We start from the raw sequence: 17630 nt of genomic DNA, 5'->3' as shown, positions 1-17630 counted from the left end.
AGGAAGAAACATTCAGCTGGGAGAAGGGTTTCACTAAGGAAAGTTTACTTGAAAGGCACCTGGAAAATGATGACCGGAGGTACAAAGAATGAATGAACCAGCAACTGAGCCCCAGTTATGGGGTTCAGGGCAAGGGAGTGCTGAGAAGACAGACTGGGTATACGCTGGGCACAAGTCTATGAGTAATTAAGGCCTGTTATTAAAAAAAAAAAAAAAAAAGCTTGAACAACATAGAATCCCATCACCCAGAGATAGACTGGATGGTAAATTAAACTTTCTGGTGAATTTATTTCCAGATACCTCTCTATGCATATGTATACACAAGCAATTTTTGGAAGAAAAGATACTTTATAAGGATAAGCCTGAAAACTGCAACGAATGCAATGTGGAGAATGAAGGCAAGATGTGGCAAAGAAGGGCACCACAATCTGGTGGCTGAGAGAGTGGAACTGTCATTACAGCTAAAAGGAGAGCTGGAGAAGCTGGTGAGGACAGTAAGAGATGAATCTGGTTTAAGACACGCTGAGTCTCAGATGCCATGGCTCCCCTAGGCTGACCTCTCCAGATGTAAATCTTAAGCTCAAAGCAGGTGGATGAGAAATACACATTTCATAGTCACCTGCACAGACGGCTCTCTGAAGCCTAAGAAGGAGGTGAGATCAATAGAAAGGATGGAGGGGGAGAGGAAAGGAGATCACCAGCGGAATCTTGGGGAGCACAAACATTTAGGGGCTAACAAGAGGACTCAAAGTCAGAGAAGCAAATATAAAACGTATCGTCAAATAGGACAAGGAAAATCGGGAGACTGCCTTGTCCAGAATGACAATGTGGTAGAGGACAGAGATCAAGAAAAAGCCGCAGTGTGGTAGCTGCATGGGCATTTGGTGAGATGGGTCCAGAAAGCAGGCTGCCAAGGTTTCCATGGTAGAGGTGTGAGAACAATGGTGAGGAGGAGAAAATGCCAGGGCTCCAGGGACAAGCAACTTGAACAACGTGTTTTAGGAGAAAACACATGGGCAAGTTGGTAGTCGAAAAGGAGCAGACCATGCAAGAGGATAAAATGCAGGATTTCTAAAATAACAACAACGATGACAGCTATGATTTACTGGATAACTACTATATGGTCTAGTGTCTTATTGTTACATATTTTATCTTCATTAAAAAAAAAAAAAAGCCAAGAAGGTTTACAGATTTGGGATTGGATCTCTAGAGAGATGCTGAGAGGCAGCTATTAAGTGGAAACGCCTGCTGCAAGGAGAAGGAAAGCTGTGGAAACCGTCGGGGAGGAAGCCAGAGGCATACCTTGGCAAAGACAAGGTGCACGTCTCCTGAAAGACCTACTTGAAGAGGTGCAAGTAGGGTGATTTTAAAGTGCAGGAGGAAACTTAAGAAAAGGCTACCTTCCAGAGGTTCATTTGGGGATCAAATGAAGAGAAAATTGCAGAACAAGTTTAAGTGTGCATTCTGGCAACCAAACAAAATCCACTATATTTTTAAAATTTTCTTTCTGACAAGTGCTGCTAAAATGGTATGAAATGTGCTAAGTATTGGCTTAAGGCTTAGAAAAAAACATTCTTTACTTTCTTTTCATATTGAAGTCCATTAGGGATTTTAAAAATTCCTACTGAATCGTTGTTTATATATTTAACCAACCTTAAGATAAAACAGAAATTTCCTGAAGACAATAAAAATTCAGGCCAAAATCTCTTCCCATTAACACTAGGTAAAAAGTCTAAGGCAATTCATCCTTATGATTGTATCAAACACATTCCTAGACAGTTCTAATCATATGAAGACTACATTCTTCTCACATTTCATTATAGTTCACAAAGACACAGCCATACATCTGCAGAGGACTCATTATTAACAGCAGCACAGTATTTCATTTAACTGAAAATGCTGTTTCTTGACCTGGCATTACATCAATTAACTTATGATAAGGTAAAGGAACAGTCTATCCAAATAAAGAGTCGGGTCTCAGCTTTGCACTCAAAAAAAAGGAAAAAAACCTTTGATTGATTAGTTTTCTGATTAGCTACCCAAATAAATTTCAATTCCAGTTTTGCCTGATTAAAAAGGAATATATCTCAATATCTTTTAAGTTCCAACTGAAGTGTTTACAGTATAAAACTCATTACCCTCTTCTGAAGTAAGAGCTTATAAAGTAAAAAATATTTTCTTCTTACATCTGTCTCAAAAAGGGGAAAGGCTACCTAACAAGAATGTAACTTAGGAAAATATAAAAAAAAAAAAATTGACTTCGGTATGTCAAGGTCAAACTGTAGACTACGGAATGGCCACATTCATCTCACTTTAGTTTCAAAACACCTAGAAGTATAAAAAGAAAGGTGGAAGGAGGAGCAAAAATAACGCCCCATAGACCTTACCTCACCATAAAGCAGGGTTGGCAAACCAGGGCTCTTGGGCCAAATCTGGCTTGCTACCTGTATTTGCAAATAAAGTCGAACTGGAACACAGCCAACTCACATATCTGCATAGTGTCTATGGCTACTTCTGTGCTAAAGGTAGATCTGTAATTACAAGAGACCATATGGCCCCAGAGCCTAAACTATTTACTATCTGGCCAACCCCTGTTCTACATTGTGATGGGCTGAGAGAAGCTGGCAGGTCCTTAATCCACGTACCCTAAAACGCACCACAAATAAAACCACGAGCCTGGGCCACTGGCTGAGGTATAGAGGGTGTATTCCTCATTGGATGCGTCATCAGGTAAACACATCGGGTACCATTTAACGAATACCATCAGTTCGGCTGTTCAACTCACTGCAGGGCTCAGAACTGATTCCACTAATCCACTATTCCATCTGCCAAGCTCCTAATAATGTCTTTATCAACCCAGGTTGCCGACTTCAATGTTCCTCATTTGGTGAAACCTATAGATCTATTAAAATAAAATTCTTACGCTTAGAGGGGAAAAAGTTCTGCTCAATCCAGCACAATGTTCAACTTACAAAAGCATATAGTTTATAGGAAGCAAATGATCTTACTGCCATAATTCTCATTTATAAGGTCTCTGAACCACTCAATTCCAACTATTCTAAGAGAAGTTGTGCTCGCTTCTGAGAGGCTTCTCTCACCCCATCTGAAAGCAACTCCTTCAACTCTTTCCTTCAACCTACCAAATGCATCAATGAAACACACTTTTGGCAAGGCACAGACTGAGGGCTGAAAACATTCATTTGAAAAAAAAATACAGAAAGGAATGAATGAATGGGAATGGGAACTAGGAAAACCAGGACTATGATTCTAGTCCTAGCTCATTCACTAATGAGTTATACGAACCTGAATATGTTATTAAAATTTATCAATTTTAAACTTGTGCCTCAGTTTCCTCATCTGCTAAATTAGTAGTTCTCAATTTTCCTGTTGCTACAAGCTTCACATGAATAAATGACATTCATATTGCAATTCTCAACATCTGCTGGAGGCATACAAAGTTTGATGAAAGTCTTTCTTTTTATGCCCCCCCATTCTGATATCTTCATCACCCAAAATGCACCTCCATCCCCCAGTTCTCCTGATGTCATTCTTTTTTTACTTCTAACAGCACTACAGTAATCTAAAAATATTCTTTCACTAACTAGAATGTGAGCTACAGAAGAGCAAGGACCTTTGTCTATCTTGTACATGACTGTATTCCCAACATCTAAAATGGTCCACACATCATTGAACAGGTGCTAGAAATAGCTGTGCCAATTGTACCTCCTTAAGAGGGTCTCTTGCTTACTTACTCCTATCTTTCCTCAAGGAACTCTAGGTTTCCTTCTATCTCTAACATAACTTGAAGCCACTTTTCATATACCACAAAGCTCACTATTAAGGTGGTAATTGTAACACTGAGGCAAAATTACAATACTAATGTTTTCCCATTTACTTCACGCAGTACCAAAATGCTGTTCACACCAATACTGTATTTCAAAAATATCTACAATTCATCTAGAAGTGAAATTAAATATTAAATATTTTATACATTTCAAATATCAAATTCCAATACACATACAAATATAAATGTTAAAATTACATTATAATTATTTGCTGATTAGGTAAGATAAAGTACTATCCAAAAATTTAACTAAATAGTATAATACTTGAAAAAAAGGTAATTAATCCTAGAAAAAATTAAAGCTAATTTTTTATATTAATTACTAAAACTAATGTTTAGCTTACAAAAGAAGACTTAGAGAAAACCCAAGAGCTAACTTCAAATATTTGCAGGGCTATTATGCAAAAGGTAGATTTGTTTTATTTTGATTGGATTCCAAGAGTGGACTAGAATCAAAGGGTAAAAATTAGAGAAATCAAGCCGTATTTTGTAAACAAGAACACATTTCCAAAAATATACAGCTGTATGAAAATGCAGTGGGCTGCCTTGTGAAGCAGTGACCTTCCCATCACTTGAAGTACATAAATAGATACAGGATTCTTGTCGGATTAATATCTGCATGGGTGGGAGGTTGAACTCAACGACTTCTTAAAGCCCCTACCAAGACTAAATACTACTCTGGTACCACTCATCATTCTGAAGGACATCCTGCAGTGAGGCCAGTTTTGAAAACTGCAACTGCATAGCGATGAAGAATACATGTACCGCTAGGAAAAGTTAATGCTGCTGACTAGATTCATGCTAACGTACCAGCTGTTCTACTCACTACTGTTTTCACAATGACCTCCTAAAAGGGTCCCCCGTAAAGCCCAAGAGTCCTCAAACCATATTTTGAAAACCACAGTTCTAGAGATGCTAATGGGAAAAGTTGCTGTAGTAAAAGATGAGAGCAAAAAGGTGGGAAGAATGAAAGGAAGAAAGGAATCTATCCTTGTCCCCCAAATAAAATCCCCACTCAGGAAGGTTACTGAAGCTAAGAATTCATGGAAGTATCATAACCACCACCACTGGTCAACGACCAACGTTTAACCTAATTAAATGTATTTTCATCCCAGAAGAGAAACTTGTCAACAAAATTATCTTGGAAATTAGACTCTATGGGAAAGACAGTTTTAAGCCAGTGGCCTCCAATGTACCCAGCTAGCACTACCACACCCTAGTTCCCCAGAAAATAAAGCACACATAGAATCCACAACATTCAACAGCATGCAGCATCTACCTACACCTTGCCCGCCTCACATTACAAAGAGTTATACAACACTCAAGAGCAGGCAGGACTCAGGGAAGGCAGAGCCAAGACAGAGAACTGTCAAAACCTGTGAAAATGTACACGTAAAAGTCTTTCCCATTCTTTGCTGAATCTTAATTCCAAATCTTACTTCCTTTAAAAAATTTCCTTGCAATTTAAATTTTCAAATAGAAAGGATGTCCCTGTGAATTGTGCATTGACATTCTCACAGCAATCTGAAAATCTGTGAGCCCTAACTTTTCAACAGTCAAATGGGTGTCATGGAAAGTGGCTGATGTTCTAGCAGACCTTGGGAGAACCATCTACATAAAAATATGTGAAGCGCCAGCCTTGCCTAATGACATAAGCAAAGCCCAACTATGAAACTGATTCCATAGGAACTGTTTAATCAAATATTCTTCATTGTAGAGAACCTCTTTTGCTCAACAATTTATTGAATCAAGAGTTTCAGTCCTCTAGGTAATTAAGGAATAAAAATTATCAAACACAGGAACTACTTTTTAAATTAGAATAAAATTCAATAAGGACAAGTCTAGAACACTAAGAAACATAAAGATGCCTAAGTACATGTTCAAATGTGATTACTTACCTCTACAGGCCTGAACCTGAAGTTATAACTTGAAGTGACTAGAAAAGTAACCTTTACAGGCTTTGTAAAGGTCAAAGATAGAAAACACTTATTAAAATTTAAATGCTATACTCCTTGGCTTATGAATCATATTAAATAGGCCATTTTTAAGAAACATGGAGTAGGCTGGGCGCAGTGGTTCTTTCCTGTAATCCCAGCACTTTGGGATGCCAAGACGGGCAGATCACTTGAGGCCAGGAGTTTGAGACCAGCCTGGCCAACATGGCGAAACCCCATCTCTACTGAAAATATAAAAATTAGCCAGCTGTAGTCCCAGCTACTCAGGTAGCTGAGGCTCAAAAATTACTTGAGCCAGAAGGCGGTTGCAGTGAGCTGAGACTCTGCCTCAAAAAAAAAAAAAAAAAGAAAGAAAGAAATATGGAGTAACTAATGAATAAAGACTTAACAGGCTTTAAAAAAGTAGGTAAATGGGAGGGGAAAGAAGAGACAGGAACCAAAATACAGCGACCCTGGAGTAATACAGGTTGAAACTGTGTAGGTCCAATTACAAGCGAATTTTATTCAATAAATATATTGGAAAAATGTTTGAAGAGTCACAACATTTTGGGAAAAAAACTTGCTTTTTCTCTAGCTTACTTTATTGTAATACAGTATATAATACAAATAACATACAAAATAACATTGGTAAGGCTTCCAGGTCAACAGTAGGCTATTGGTAAAGTTTCTGGGGAGTCAAAAGTTTACACACAGATTTTCAACTATGCATACCCCTATACTGTTCAAGGGTCTAACTGTACATAAAGTGTAATAAGAAAATAACAAATAGTGTAATACAGAGAAAAACTCTTTGAATAAACCAATGCTGTGTGCTCTGCAAAAACAAAAATACCCCAAATTTTAAAATTTTTTAAATAATGTTGAAAAAAAATACTGCAGATTCACAGGTCAGGCTTTCCAAGTGGTCATTTAATTGTTAGGCTATAGTATAGAATCTTAACAATTGCTTAAGTTAATATATTAACTAAAAAGCACTCATGAATATGGTATTTATACAATCATCTTTCTGAGAAACAGTTACATGTGGGAAAACATCACACATCTTTATGGGGAAGCCATTTTAAAATAACTTAAATGGCACAAGTCAGGTGTACACAGGAGATACATACATCCTGACACCTGCATGTGGAGTGAAAGGGCAAAGTGAATGATCTCTTATGGGCAGACCAAATTCTGCAGGTATCAGAAATGTAGGTTGAAACTTAGGAAACTGCCATTTTGGTTCAACTTAACATTTATCTGGAAACATTCCTCTCAAAGTGTCTTCCTCAAGACAAGTATGTCCAAGCTGCTCGCTAGGAAGCCCAACTCCAAAAGGGTAAAATGGAACACCAAGTCCCTGTCCCTAAAAAGTCTGTGATACAGATAGGAAGACAGACACTTGTAAGTTACTAATAAAAGGCAGATTGAAACACAGGCAATACTGACGTGAAAAGCAATGATGCCACAAGAACTCAAAAGAAGGAATTACTACTACTAACTGGTTAGTTAAAGAAAGCAGATTTCAGCCAGACCCTGAAAAATGAATACCCTGTCAGGAGGGAAAGAGGGCCACTTTGGGTGCTCTCAGAGTGGGTCTGAACTAACAGCAGACAAAAGAAAGGAAGGGAGAAAATTCTGATGAAATTTGTATTTGGGGTAGAATCAACATGGGTACTGAATTTAGTATAGGTAGAAGTCTTTGTTTTCTTCCACCTATGGCACTATTTTGCCTAGAACATTAAGATTTCAGTTTCTTCAAATACTCACCTACACTGTTGGTAAAAATGTAAACTTTCTGGAAGACAATTTGGCAACATATATTAATTTAAAATGTGTATACCTTTAACTCCACGGCTACTTCTAGTGTGGGGGATCAGTCAGAGTGGTGGGAAAAACTACAGGGAAAGGACCCAAACCTTCTGAAAGGTTGGAAGGTTCTGCAGAGCCCCAGGGGAGAATAGCTGAAGGCAGCTGTTCTATAACCCTGAGGCAGAGGCCAAGGAGTAGGTACAAAGGAGTGTAGGGGAATTTATCTTAAAGAGGCTTGTTTACTTATGTTGACCAGGAACTGACCTTTGATCATCCTCCCGCATGAGGTTCTCTGAAAGGGGAGCAATAAATGTTAATTACCTACAGGTTGTGTTTGCTCCAGGTTTTCAGCATTGTGCAGGCACTGAATAAAACCAAGCAGCTCCAGCTTCTTGGGGCTGCTCTGGCAACTAGAGCCAGGCCGTCGACTAGCTGCTCTTACACTGCATACCTGTGTCTGAGTACTCATTTCATCTGTACGCCAGGGTCTGCGGGACACACCCAGCATTCTAGGAATTTAAGCAAACTACCATACCCATGTACCAGACTTTGCTATGAAAAATGCTCATCATGAAGTTATTAGGATAGTGAACAAATGGAAATCTAATTGCCCAATGGAGACTGGTTCAATACATGATTTCCACTGATGGAGTAAGTACTATACAACCATTTAAAAATCCACCAAGATCTCAGAAATCACCACTAAAGAACTTATTAATGTAAGCAAACACCACCTGTTCCCAAAAATACCTATAGAAATTAAAAAAAAAAAAAAAAACATAGATGATTGGGAGGCTGAAGCAGACAGATCGCTTGAGCCCAGGAGTTCAAGACCAGCCTAAGCAACATGGTTAAATCCCGTCTCTACAAAATACAAAAAAAAAAAAAAAAAAAATTAGCTGGGCATGGTGGGACACACCTGTAGTCCCAGCTACTCAGGAAGCTAAGATAGGAGGATTGCTTGAGGCCAGGGAAGATGAGGCTGCAGTGAGCCATGACTGTGGCAACACACTCCATCCTGGGTAACAGAGTGAAACCCTGTCGGGGTTGGGGTGGGGAATGATCCTTACATACTGGCATTAAAAACATTTTAATAATAAAATAAAATCAGCATGGAGAGTACATCCATATATCTTCCAAAAGAAAAAAAAGGACTACGCAGACAAACATGGAAAAAAGTATGGATGACTATGCAAGGTATTAGTCTTCCGTAGGTAGTAAAACAAGTGGAGTATTCCATTTTTTTTTTCTTTTACACTCTGATTTCTTTTACGATGAGCAATTAAAAGGTGTTTCAGAGACAAATTTCTTTTGCAACAAATTCAATTTTTCCTTAAAAGAATTTCTTCTCCTAAGTCTATCCCAACCGCTATCTTGCCACAGATGCCATAATTTGTAAATTCTGTCTTCAAGTCCCAGATCTACACTTGGACACTGAAAACTCATTCACTGACTCCATGTTCATCCAGGCTTTTAACAACATAGTAATAATCAGAGAAGTATAAACAGGTGGCTTCCAGAGGTTACTCAAAGAGTCTTGCAAGCTGGTACTTCCAGCATCATTAATTATTACAACTGGTTACTCTGTCTCTTGGGGAATGAGAGGAAAAACTGGAATCCAGAAGTACTGGTCCCAGAATCAGAGTGCACCAAAAAGATGTGACAGGACAAGACCAAGTCTGGCTCTGACACCACAGTGGCCAATGAAGCCAAGGGATGTGGAAACAGGAGCCTGCCCATTCTATGGCCAGGCTCGTGAGCCAGGAATAAGACTCTTGAGACCTGGGAAATCCAACATTAAGAAGTATTCTTTGGGCTATGTGATGAAAACAAAAAGAACTCAAGGAAGAATGGAGGTTAAAAAGAAAACAGGAGCAAGAAGCCAATGACTGGTCCAGTAACTGATCTGAGTTCAGCACAGATTAATCCTGGGCCAAAACGAAGGACCCAAGAACAAGGCAGAGGCATCGTTATCGTCTCAGTGAGATAATGCATGGCTGAATTTGCAAACGTAAAAAGCAGATGACTGAGGAGTAAAGCAATTTGAGCTGCAAGGTAGGCAAGATGCCTTTAAGTCATAAACTACACTTACCCATCCAAGGGGCCCCTGCACCAAGTGCCTGCTAAGCCATCAATACCAGCATTGGAATCAAAAGGCTATGAGCGAATAAATTTAACACTGAGCAGGAGGAAAGACATAATTATAGGAGATCCAACCTTGTGTGAACTTACTAGTTGTCAGCTATATATTAGTTAGTCATGTGCCTTGGTTAACATTAATCTCTGTAGTTCAATAATAATGTACCTTTGTTCCTTAATCAACTAATTTCCGAGGTTTCAAATCAAAGAATATCATTCAGATGTCATTCATTTAAGGACAAATTTGGGGGCTCACTTGCATATAATCAATCATTCCGTTCATGATTTGGGTAAGTCAAAGGAAAAGGGCAGAAATCACCAAGGTATTTCTCAGCACTGGAATCACCTGGGAGCTTTAAAAATAAAGGTGCCTGCATCTTACCCTCAGATATTTCAATTCAATTGGCTTAGGGATTCAAAATCCTGGACACTAAGATTTTTTTAAAGCTCCCCAGGTGCAAACAAAAGTGAGAACTGCACTCTAGTAGGAAGCTAGCTGGCTTCTCATCCTCCCAAAGATGAATGACTCTGGCTGAATTGCAGTTTGTAAAAGATTTTAAGCAATGATCTTCTCCAACACTAATTTAAGGAACATAAAAGTTTCACTCTTTCTCACCAATAATATTGGAGTCTTGTCTGAATGTGAAATGGAAAAATGACAACCCCAGTGGGTGACTATTTGTGGTAAATACTACTGCATCAGCTAGAAACAATGCCAAAATGAAGGTACCCTGCTTGCTATTCTGAGGACATTTTAAAGTCCATGATCCTCTTGCTGAGAGGTTTCCATTTCTATACTCCCCATCCCCCTTCAGATGCACTCACAGATAAAAGATAAACGGGAAGACTGGCAGGAGTCCTGGTTACTATGACAGCAAGTAAAGGAAATGCCTAGGCTTGTGAAATGGATAGTGGGAGCAGGAATCAGGTAGGCATTACAGAGCCACCTGCCTTGTTGATTGCATGCCTTCATGCACAATTCAGTTCCCTGCCTTCGCCTTATATTTCAACCTCTTCACAGGGTAGAAGGGAGACAGCACTGGAGTGACAAGAAAACCAGGGGAAGGAACAGTCAACCAAAGATTTAGATGGTAGAGACAAAAGGTTTATAAGAAAATGAATCTTCTACATACTCATGTAAGGTTTAGCAAAAATATCACCTGGTGGACTGGGTTAAGAGAAGTTCTTAAAATCATACATTCCTAGAATGACAAACATGGACTTTGACAAAAAAGTCAGATTTGCATAATTTGCTAAACAACAGACAAAAGCATGTCCAGCAACTAGGCCAACTACAGTGATGCTTAAATTCAAGTGGTGGGAGGAAGGCACCTGATGGACTGCTCTACTCTGCAGAGCAGGGAAGAGAAAGGACACTAACACAAAGGAATTATAGGAATAAAAACATGCACCAAGATTCAGCTACTTTTTCAGATGCCACATATGAGGGAGATCATGTGTTGTCTTTCTGTGTCTGGCTTATTTCACTTCACATAATGTCCTCTAGGCTCATCCACGTTGTTGCACAGGATTTCCTTTTTTATGGCTGAAGAGTATCTATTGTGTATGTATACCATACTTTCTTTATCCATTCATCCACTGATGGACACTTAGGTTGATCCACATCTCAGCTATTGTGAATAGTGTTGCAATGAACACAGGAATACAGATACCTCTTCGATGCTGATTTTATTCCATTTATCCAGTAGTAAGACTGCTGGATCATATGGTCATCCTATTTTTAATATTTTGAGAAATCTCCATACTGTTTGCCACAATGGCTGTACTAATTTATTCCCACCAACGGTGTGCAACAGTTCCTTTTCTCCATATCCTCGTCAACATTTGTATTTTGTCTTTTTCATAATAGCCATCCTGACAGATATGAGGTGATATTTCAATGTGGCTTTTTGTTGTTGTTGTTGTTGTTGTTGTTCATCTGTATGTTTTTGATAGAGACAGGGTTTCACCATGTTGGCCAGCCTGGTCTCAAACACCTGACGTCAAGTGATCCACCCACCTCAGCCTCCCAAAGTGCTGGGATTATAGGCATGAGCCACCACGCCCAGCCTCAGTGGTTTTGTTTCTCTGAATTATGTTAAATGAAATAAGACAGGCAAAGAAAGACAAATACTGTATAATCTCACTCATGACATTTTAAAAAGTTGATCTCATAGAAGTAGAGAGTAGAATGGTGGTTACCAGAGGCTTAGGTGGTTATGGGGAGGGGGGATTGGGAGCTGCCAGTCAAATGATATATAATCATAGACAGAGGAATATTTTTTAAAGTGTCCAGAATAGACAAACACAGACAGAAAGTAGGTAACTGTCTGGGCCAGGGGATAGTGGGGAGAGAATAGGTGTGGGGAGGGAGAATTGGGGAGTGACGACTAATGATTATCAATGTTCTAAAACTGACTGTGGTGATGGCTGCACAACTTTAAAAACCACTGGATTGTACACTTCAAATGGGTGAATTGTAAGATACATGAAGTTTATCTCAATGAAACTGTTTTTTTCAAAAAGATCCAGCTACTTTCTATAAACGTGCCTTTCTTCTGTAACCCCATAGGTATCGCTCGCATTCCACATACATCTTGCAAATGTTAACTATTTAGGAGTCTGTCCTATCCTTAAACCTCTTCAAGTTGCTTCTTACTCATGGTTATTAGATGCTGGAGGTCCAAAGAACTTGGCTTACAATACACGTTCAATAAATGTTTGATGACTAGTCAAAGAATAAATGGAGAATTGAGAAATAAAAGTTGCTAACTGTACTTAATATAACTAGAAAGGAAGAAAAGATTATACTGAGTCATAAAATTTAAAAGATCTTCACTGCAAAGAGGAAAACAGAATATTTTTTGAAAGACAGAGATGCATAATGAAGTTAATGCACATCCCACTAGTCAAAAGGAGAGATGCAGAGTAAAATAACTAGAAATAAGACAAAAGACAGAAACAACGTCTAAGGCACAGGCAGAAACACTTAACAGTGCATCCAAACTTCTAACAATTCTTGGGATTAAAATACAAAACCCAATGGATGTTCAACTCCTGAAGCATATGGGGAACAACAATACAGCAACAAAAAAACCTCAACTCTGAAAAGCCATGGAAAGCTGGAAAGAGTCAGAAACTCCTATGAAGAGACAACAGGACTTTACAGGGTGCCTACCTTAGGGTGTGCCAGTGAGATTCCAAACTAGACTTGGAAGGGGGCAAGCCCTAGGGAATGGTGGCTCTCATTTTGTTGCATTATTAGCAGTGTCTCTCCTCAATTACTGAAACATGGAGGCCACATATGAAAAGGAACCTCAACTGCCTCGAAGTTAGCCAGAGGAAAAAACAGAAGAGCAAGATAGTGAAGGGTCTGAAATCTATGCCCTGTGCTATACACCCAGAGAGTGAAGAACATGATGTCTGATTTTGAGACTTCAGAATACATTTATCTTCAACACTTCTCTTCAAATAAAAGTGGGGGAGGGGATAACACTTCAGAGGCAGAACTTGGGAGTAAAAGCCAGAGACAGATTTAAGGTCAATCAGAAAACCCTTTAAAGTTTAGAACTTTCTGAAAGTGGAATGAGCCTCCTTGGCAGGAAGGGGGTGGTGGTGCTGGTAATGTTCTATTTCTTATGGGTGGTGGTTACATAGATATTTGCTTCACAATTCCAAGTGATTCTCATTACTCATGGAATCCATATATGCCAATTTGCCTACTTGCTAAAATTTATTTGTAGCCCCCAAATCAATACTCCCAGCAATACTGCAGTCACCTGTAGATATGCACACATGCACAGTGTGGTGGAAAACTGCAGTCTGCAGTCACCTATTGCACACATTCCCAGCTGAGGTAGACAAAGGCCATGTTCCACCCTCGTTTCAGCTCACATATCATAAACAAGGGTCCTTTGGCCATCTATTTAGTACCATGTTTTTTTGCGTGTGTGCTTTCTGGGGGTCATTTCATTGTTTAAAATGGCTCCCAAGTGCAGTGCTGAAGGGCTGTCTAGTGTTCCTAAGCATAAGGATGTGATGTGCCTTAGGGAGAAAATTTGTGCTAGATAAGCTTCATGCAGGCATGAGTTCTAGCGCTATTGGTCTTGAGCACAATGTTATCACTGTTAGCAATGTTATCAACAATTAGTAACTATGGTGTCTTTAAAGAGAAACACACATGAAGCAAGGTCATGTACTGATTGACAAACATGTATTGACAAAAATGACATGACCATACACTGGAAGGAATCTAACGCAAGGGGCAATGATTCAGAATTCACTCATGCAGCATTTGAGGTAAATTTACAAAACATAACTACCACAAATAACTGTGTTTACTACACTGTACACGTGTCATTTTATGGAATATGTTAAAACTCACAATAAAATAGCTTTGATGGGTGGTAATCAATACACATTGTATAAAAGAATCACCTATACGGCCTTTTTTTTTTTTTTTTTTTTTTTTTTTTTTAATGAGACAGGATCTCACTCTGTTGCCTAGGCTGGAGTACAGTGGCACAACAGTAGCTCACTGTAACTTCGACCTCCCAGGCTCAAGCAATCCTTCTGCCTCGGCCTCTTGAGTAGCCGGCCTCTTGAGTAGCTGGGACTACAGGTGTGCAACAACACACGTGGCTAACTTTTGTGTATTTTGTAGATATGGGGTTTCGCTATGTTGCCCAAGCTGGTCTCGAACTCCTGGGCTCAAGTGATCCACCAGCCTCAGCCTCCCAAAAGTGCTGGAATTACAGGCATGAGCCACTATGCCCAGCCAACTACACAGCTTTTAAGGCCCCTTTGAAATGTGAACAATTTTCATCGTTTAGCTCTTAGAAATAAGCAGAACTTTAAAACTCCAACTCTGCTTCTGGCAGGCAACATGTTATCTCAGGGAAGGGCAGAAATGGACAATAGGCTCTGAAATTTCAACCTTCAAAAGGTTAAAGGGTGAGTACCAGAATTTCCAGGCAACCCAGAGGATTCAACACAAGCACCTAATTATGCCCCCACCTGAAAACCTACTAGAACTACTGTAAAGAGATTTTTTTCAGCTTTACAGAGGTATGATTGTCAAATAAAAATGATATATATTCAAGGTAAACAATGTGATGTTTTGATGCACATATTGTGCAGGATTTTTTTTCAGGTACAACCTTACAAGAATACGAGAAGAAACATTAGCAATAACATTTTGAAAGAAAGGAAGTAGAAGTAGAAAATCAACAATGGGAAAAACTAAGAATCAACCATACCAACACTCGGCACCTCTGGGAAGTGGGGGTGAAGTGACACTAAAATAAATACAATTGGTCAAAAGTTTAAGGACTAGTTGGATCCTGAGATGCATATTTGAAGGTTTATACTCTGTGGCAGATAAAAAAGAGGGCTCTGCATTGGAGGGCACAGGCACAGCTCTAAATGGTAGTACTGTACCAAAGAGATTAAGGAAAAAAATGCAGGCTGTGAATGATGTGGCCCCTGTGTTCTTTCCCCACTTGGCTCTCACTGTCATGGCAAAAGGCCTTTTATCCTTCAGTTTAAAACTCAAAACTTTCTTTGGAAAGCCTGACTTATTCTAAAGATATTGCAGGACTTAACCCAACACACAGCCAGGCAGTTGCGGGCCCAATCGTGATGCCAGCATGCTCCACCCTATTAAAAATAAGCAGATCAGCATATATCAGAGAAAAGCCTTTAACATGGAAGATTAACACAGAAAAAAAACTATCTTGAAGTAAATAAAGCGGGAGTGGAAGACGACAGTACCTTCAGAGATGAGAAGATACAAGATATAAGACAAGAATGAGAGACTATAAAAAAAGATTTTGGGAACAAAAGAGCTCTTAAAATTGAAAAACTCGACAGAAATTTTATTCTTTTTCAACAGAAGGGTTGGAAGATAAAGTTTAGAAACTGCCTTAGAAAGAGCAAAAAGAGATGAAAATTAAGAGCAAAGGCATGAAACTAAGTCTATCAGTCCAGAGGTCCAAGAGCTAAACAAAAGGGGCTCTAAGCAGGAGAGAGCAGGGAGAATCACAGTCCCAGTGCGGAGCTGCCGTACTGAAAGGACCCACCAAGGGCCAGTACTGTCCAAGAAAAACTTTTGTCAAGGCACCTAACTGAAATTTTAGAGCACAGAGGCTAGAGGCTAGAAAATTCCTATGGTCTTATGATTTCAAATTTCTGAAGGAAAGTGCTTTCTAACCTAGAATTCTACATTCAGCCAAACTTGCAAACAAATACAAGGTAGAATAAAGACTCTGTCCATGCAAAAATTAATTCTAAGGTGTTTACAGGATTCAACAAAATGAGTTGCATCAGTATTATCAGATTTCTCACTGCTGGAGAAGAGAAATACAAACACCGAGGGAAGGCAAAAAAGAAACCACTCGTGTTGGTTTAGAACTGGAGGCATCTGTAGGTGTGCACAGTTAGCAACAGGAACATGTTCTGAGAAATGTGTCGTTAGGCAGTTTTGTTTTGTACAATCATAAAGTGTACTTCCGCACACCTAGAAGGTGTGCCCTACTACACACCTAGGCTATGTGGTGTAGCCTACTGTTCCTAGACTACAAACCCACACAGTTACTGCAGGGAATACTGTAGGTAACTGCACAACAACGGTAAGTACTTGAGCATCTAAACATAGAAAAGATCTAGTCAAAATACGGTATAAAAGATAAAAAATGGTATACCCATAAAGAGCACTTACCATGAATGGAGCTGGCAAGACTGAAGTTGCTTTGGGTGAGTGGTTAGTGAATGTGAAAGCTTAAGACATTACTGTACACTTTTATATCCCTGGCAGCAGAGTTTGTTTACATCAGCACCACCATCAACAGGAGTAACGTGTTATGGTATGTTACAAGGTCACTAGGCTATAGAAACTTTTCAGCTCCATTATTTTATAGGACCACCATCATATATGTCGTCCATTGTTCACTGAAACACCATTATAAGACATGTGACTCTGTGTATTTTCTAGTTCTGTACACTGAAAGGGCCCAGAAGTCATGATACCCCTACAGCAGTGAGTACTCCAAGCCACTCTACTAAATGCCCAATCCCCAGACTGAGGCAGGGAAATGACATGGTGTACCCAGAACATCTTACTGTGCTGGAAAATGCAAAGCACTCAAGAATTGATGGAAACGTCACAAAGGACAAAGAAACCATTGATAAAAGAAACCAGCTAAGTCTGGAAACATATGAGCAAAATAATGACGGTAATGAATAACTCACTGAACAAAATAATCCAGGAGTTCATACTGACAAATGAACGGGAAAAGGGGAAGCTCTTGAGTACAGTATCCTCCCCATCAAAAAAAGGCTAGAAAATAGCCATTACAGTAACACCTCAGGCAAGATTCATAGATAAATGAATGCTAAAACTAGGGGTTCAAGTTTGATGAGAAATAGGTTATTTACATGGTTTTTAAGTACCCCCCCACTAATTACATATTACCAAAGGGAAAAAATAGTAACACTGGAGAAACCTGGTAGACACCACCTTAACCAAGATCAAAGTTAGTATCATCGATAATGGGACAACACATCCAATGCCTCGTAATGTGAAGCTTTAGGTATGTAGCATCACTTTTCTATTTCTGCCAAAAAGGCATAGTGTGAATCTAATCATGAGGGAACAGATAAACCCAAACTGAAAAGGGACAGTCACAAAATGATTGGCCTGTATTACTTTAAAAATGTCAATACCGGATGGGCAGTGGCTCACACCTGTAATCCCAGCACTTTGGGAAGCCGAGGCAGGTGGATCACCTGAGGTCAGGAGCTCAAGACCAGCCTGGCCAACACGGCAAAACCATACCTCTACTAAAAGTACAAAAATTAGCCAGGTGTGGTGGTGCATGCCTGTAATCCCAGCTACTCAAGAG

The 17630-nt window shown here is 39.4% G+C and overlaps 1 protein-coding gene across 1 annotated transcript in view; it reads right to left on the bottom strand.

Moving 5' to 3' along the window:
* MRPS6 (mitochondrial ribosomal protein S6) overlaps window positions 1-17630 on the bottom strand; it is a 68032-nt gene that overhangs the window by 17052 nt on the left and 33350 nt on the right. The window lies entirely within an intron of this gene.

The sequence above is a fragment of the Pongo abelii genome, chromosome 22 (genome assembly GCF_028885655.2).
Source record: "Pongo abelii isolate AG06213 chromosome 22, NHGRI_mPonAbe1-v2.0_pri, whole genome shotgun sequence".
NCBI classification, from domain to species: domain Eukaryota; kingdom Metazoa; phylum Chordata; class Mammalia; order Primates; family Hominidae; genus Pongo; species Pongo abelii.
Note: the sequence above shows the minus strand (reverse complement) of the source record. Positions and strands in the feature narration are given on the sequence as shown.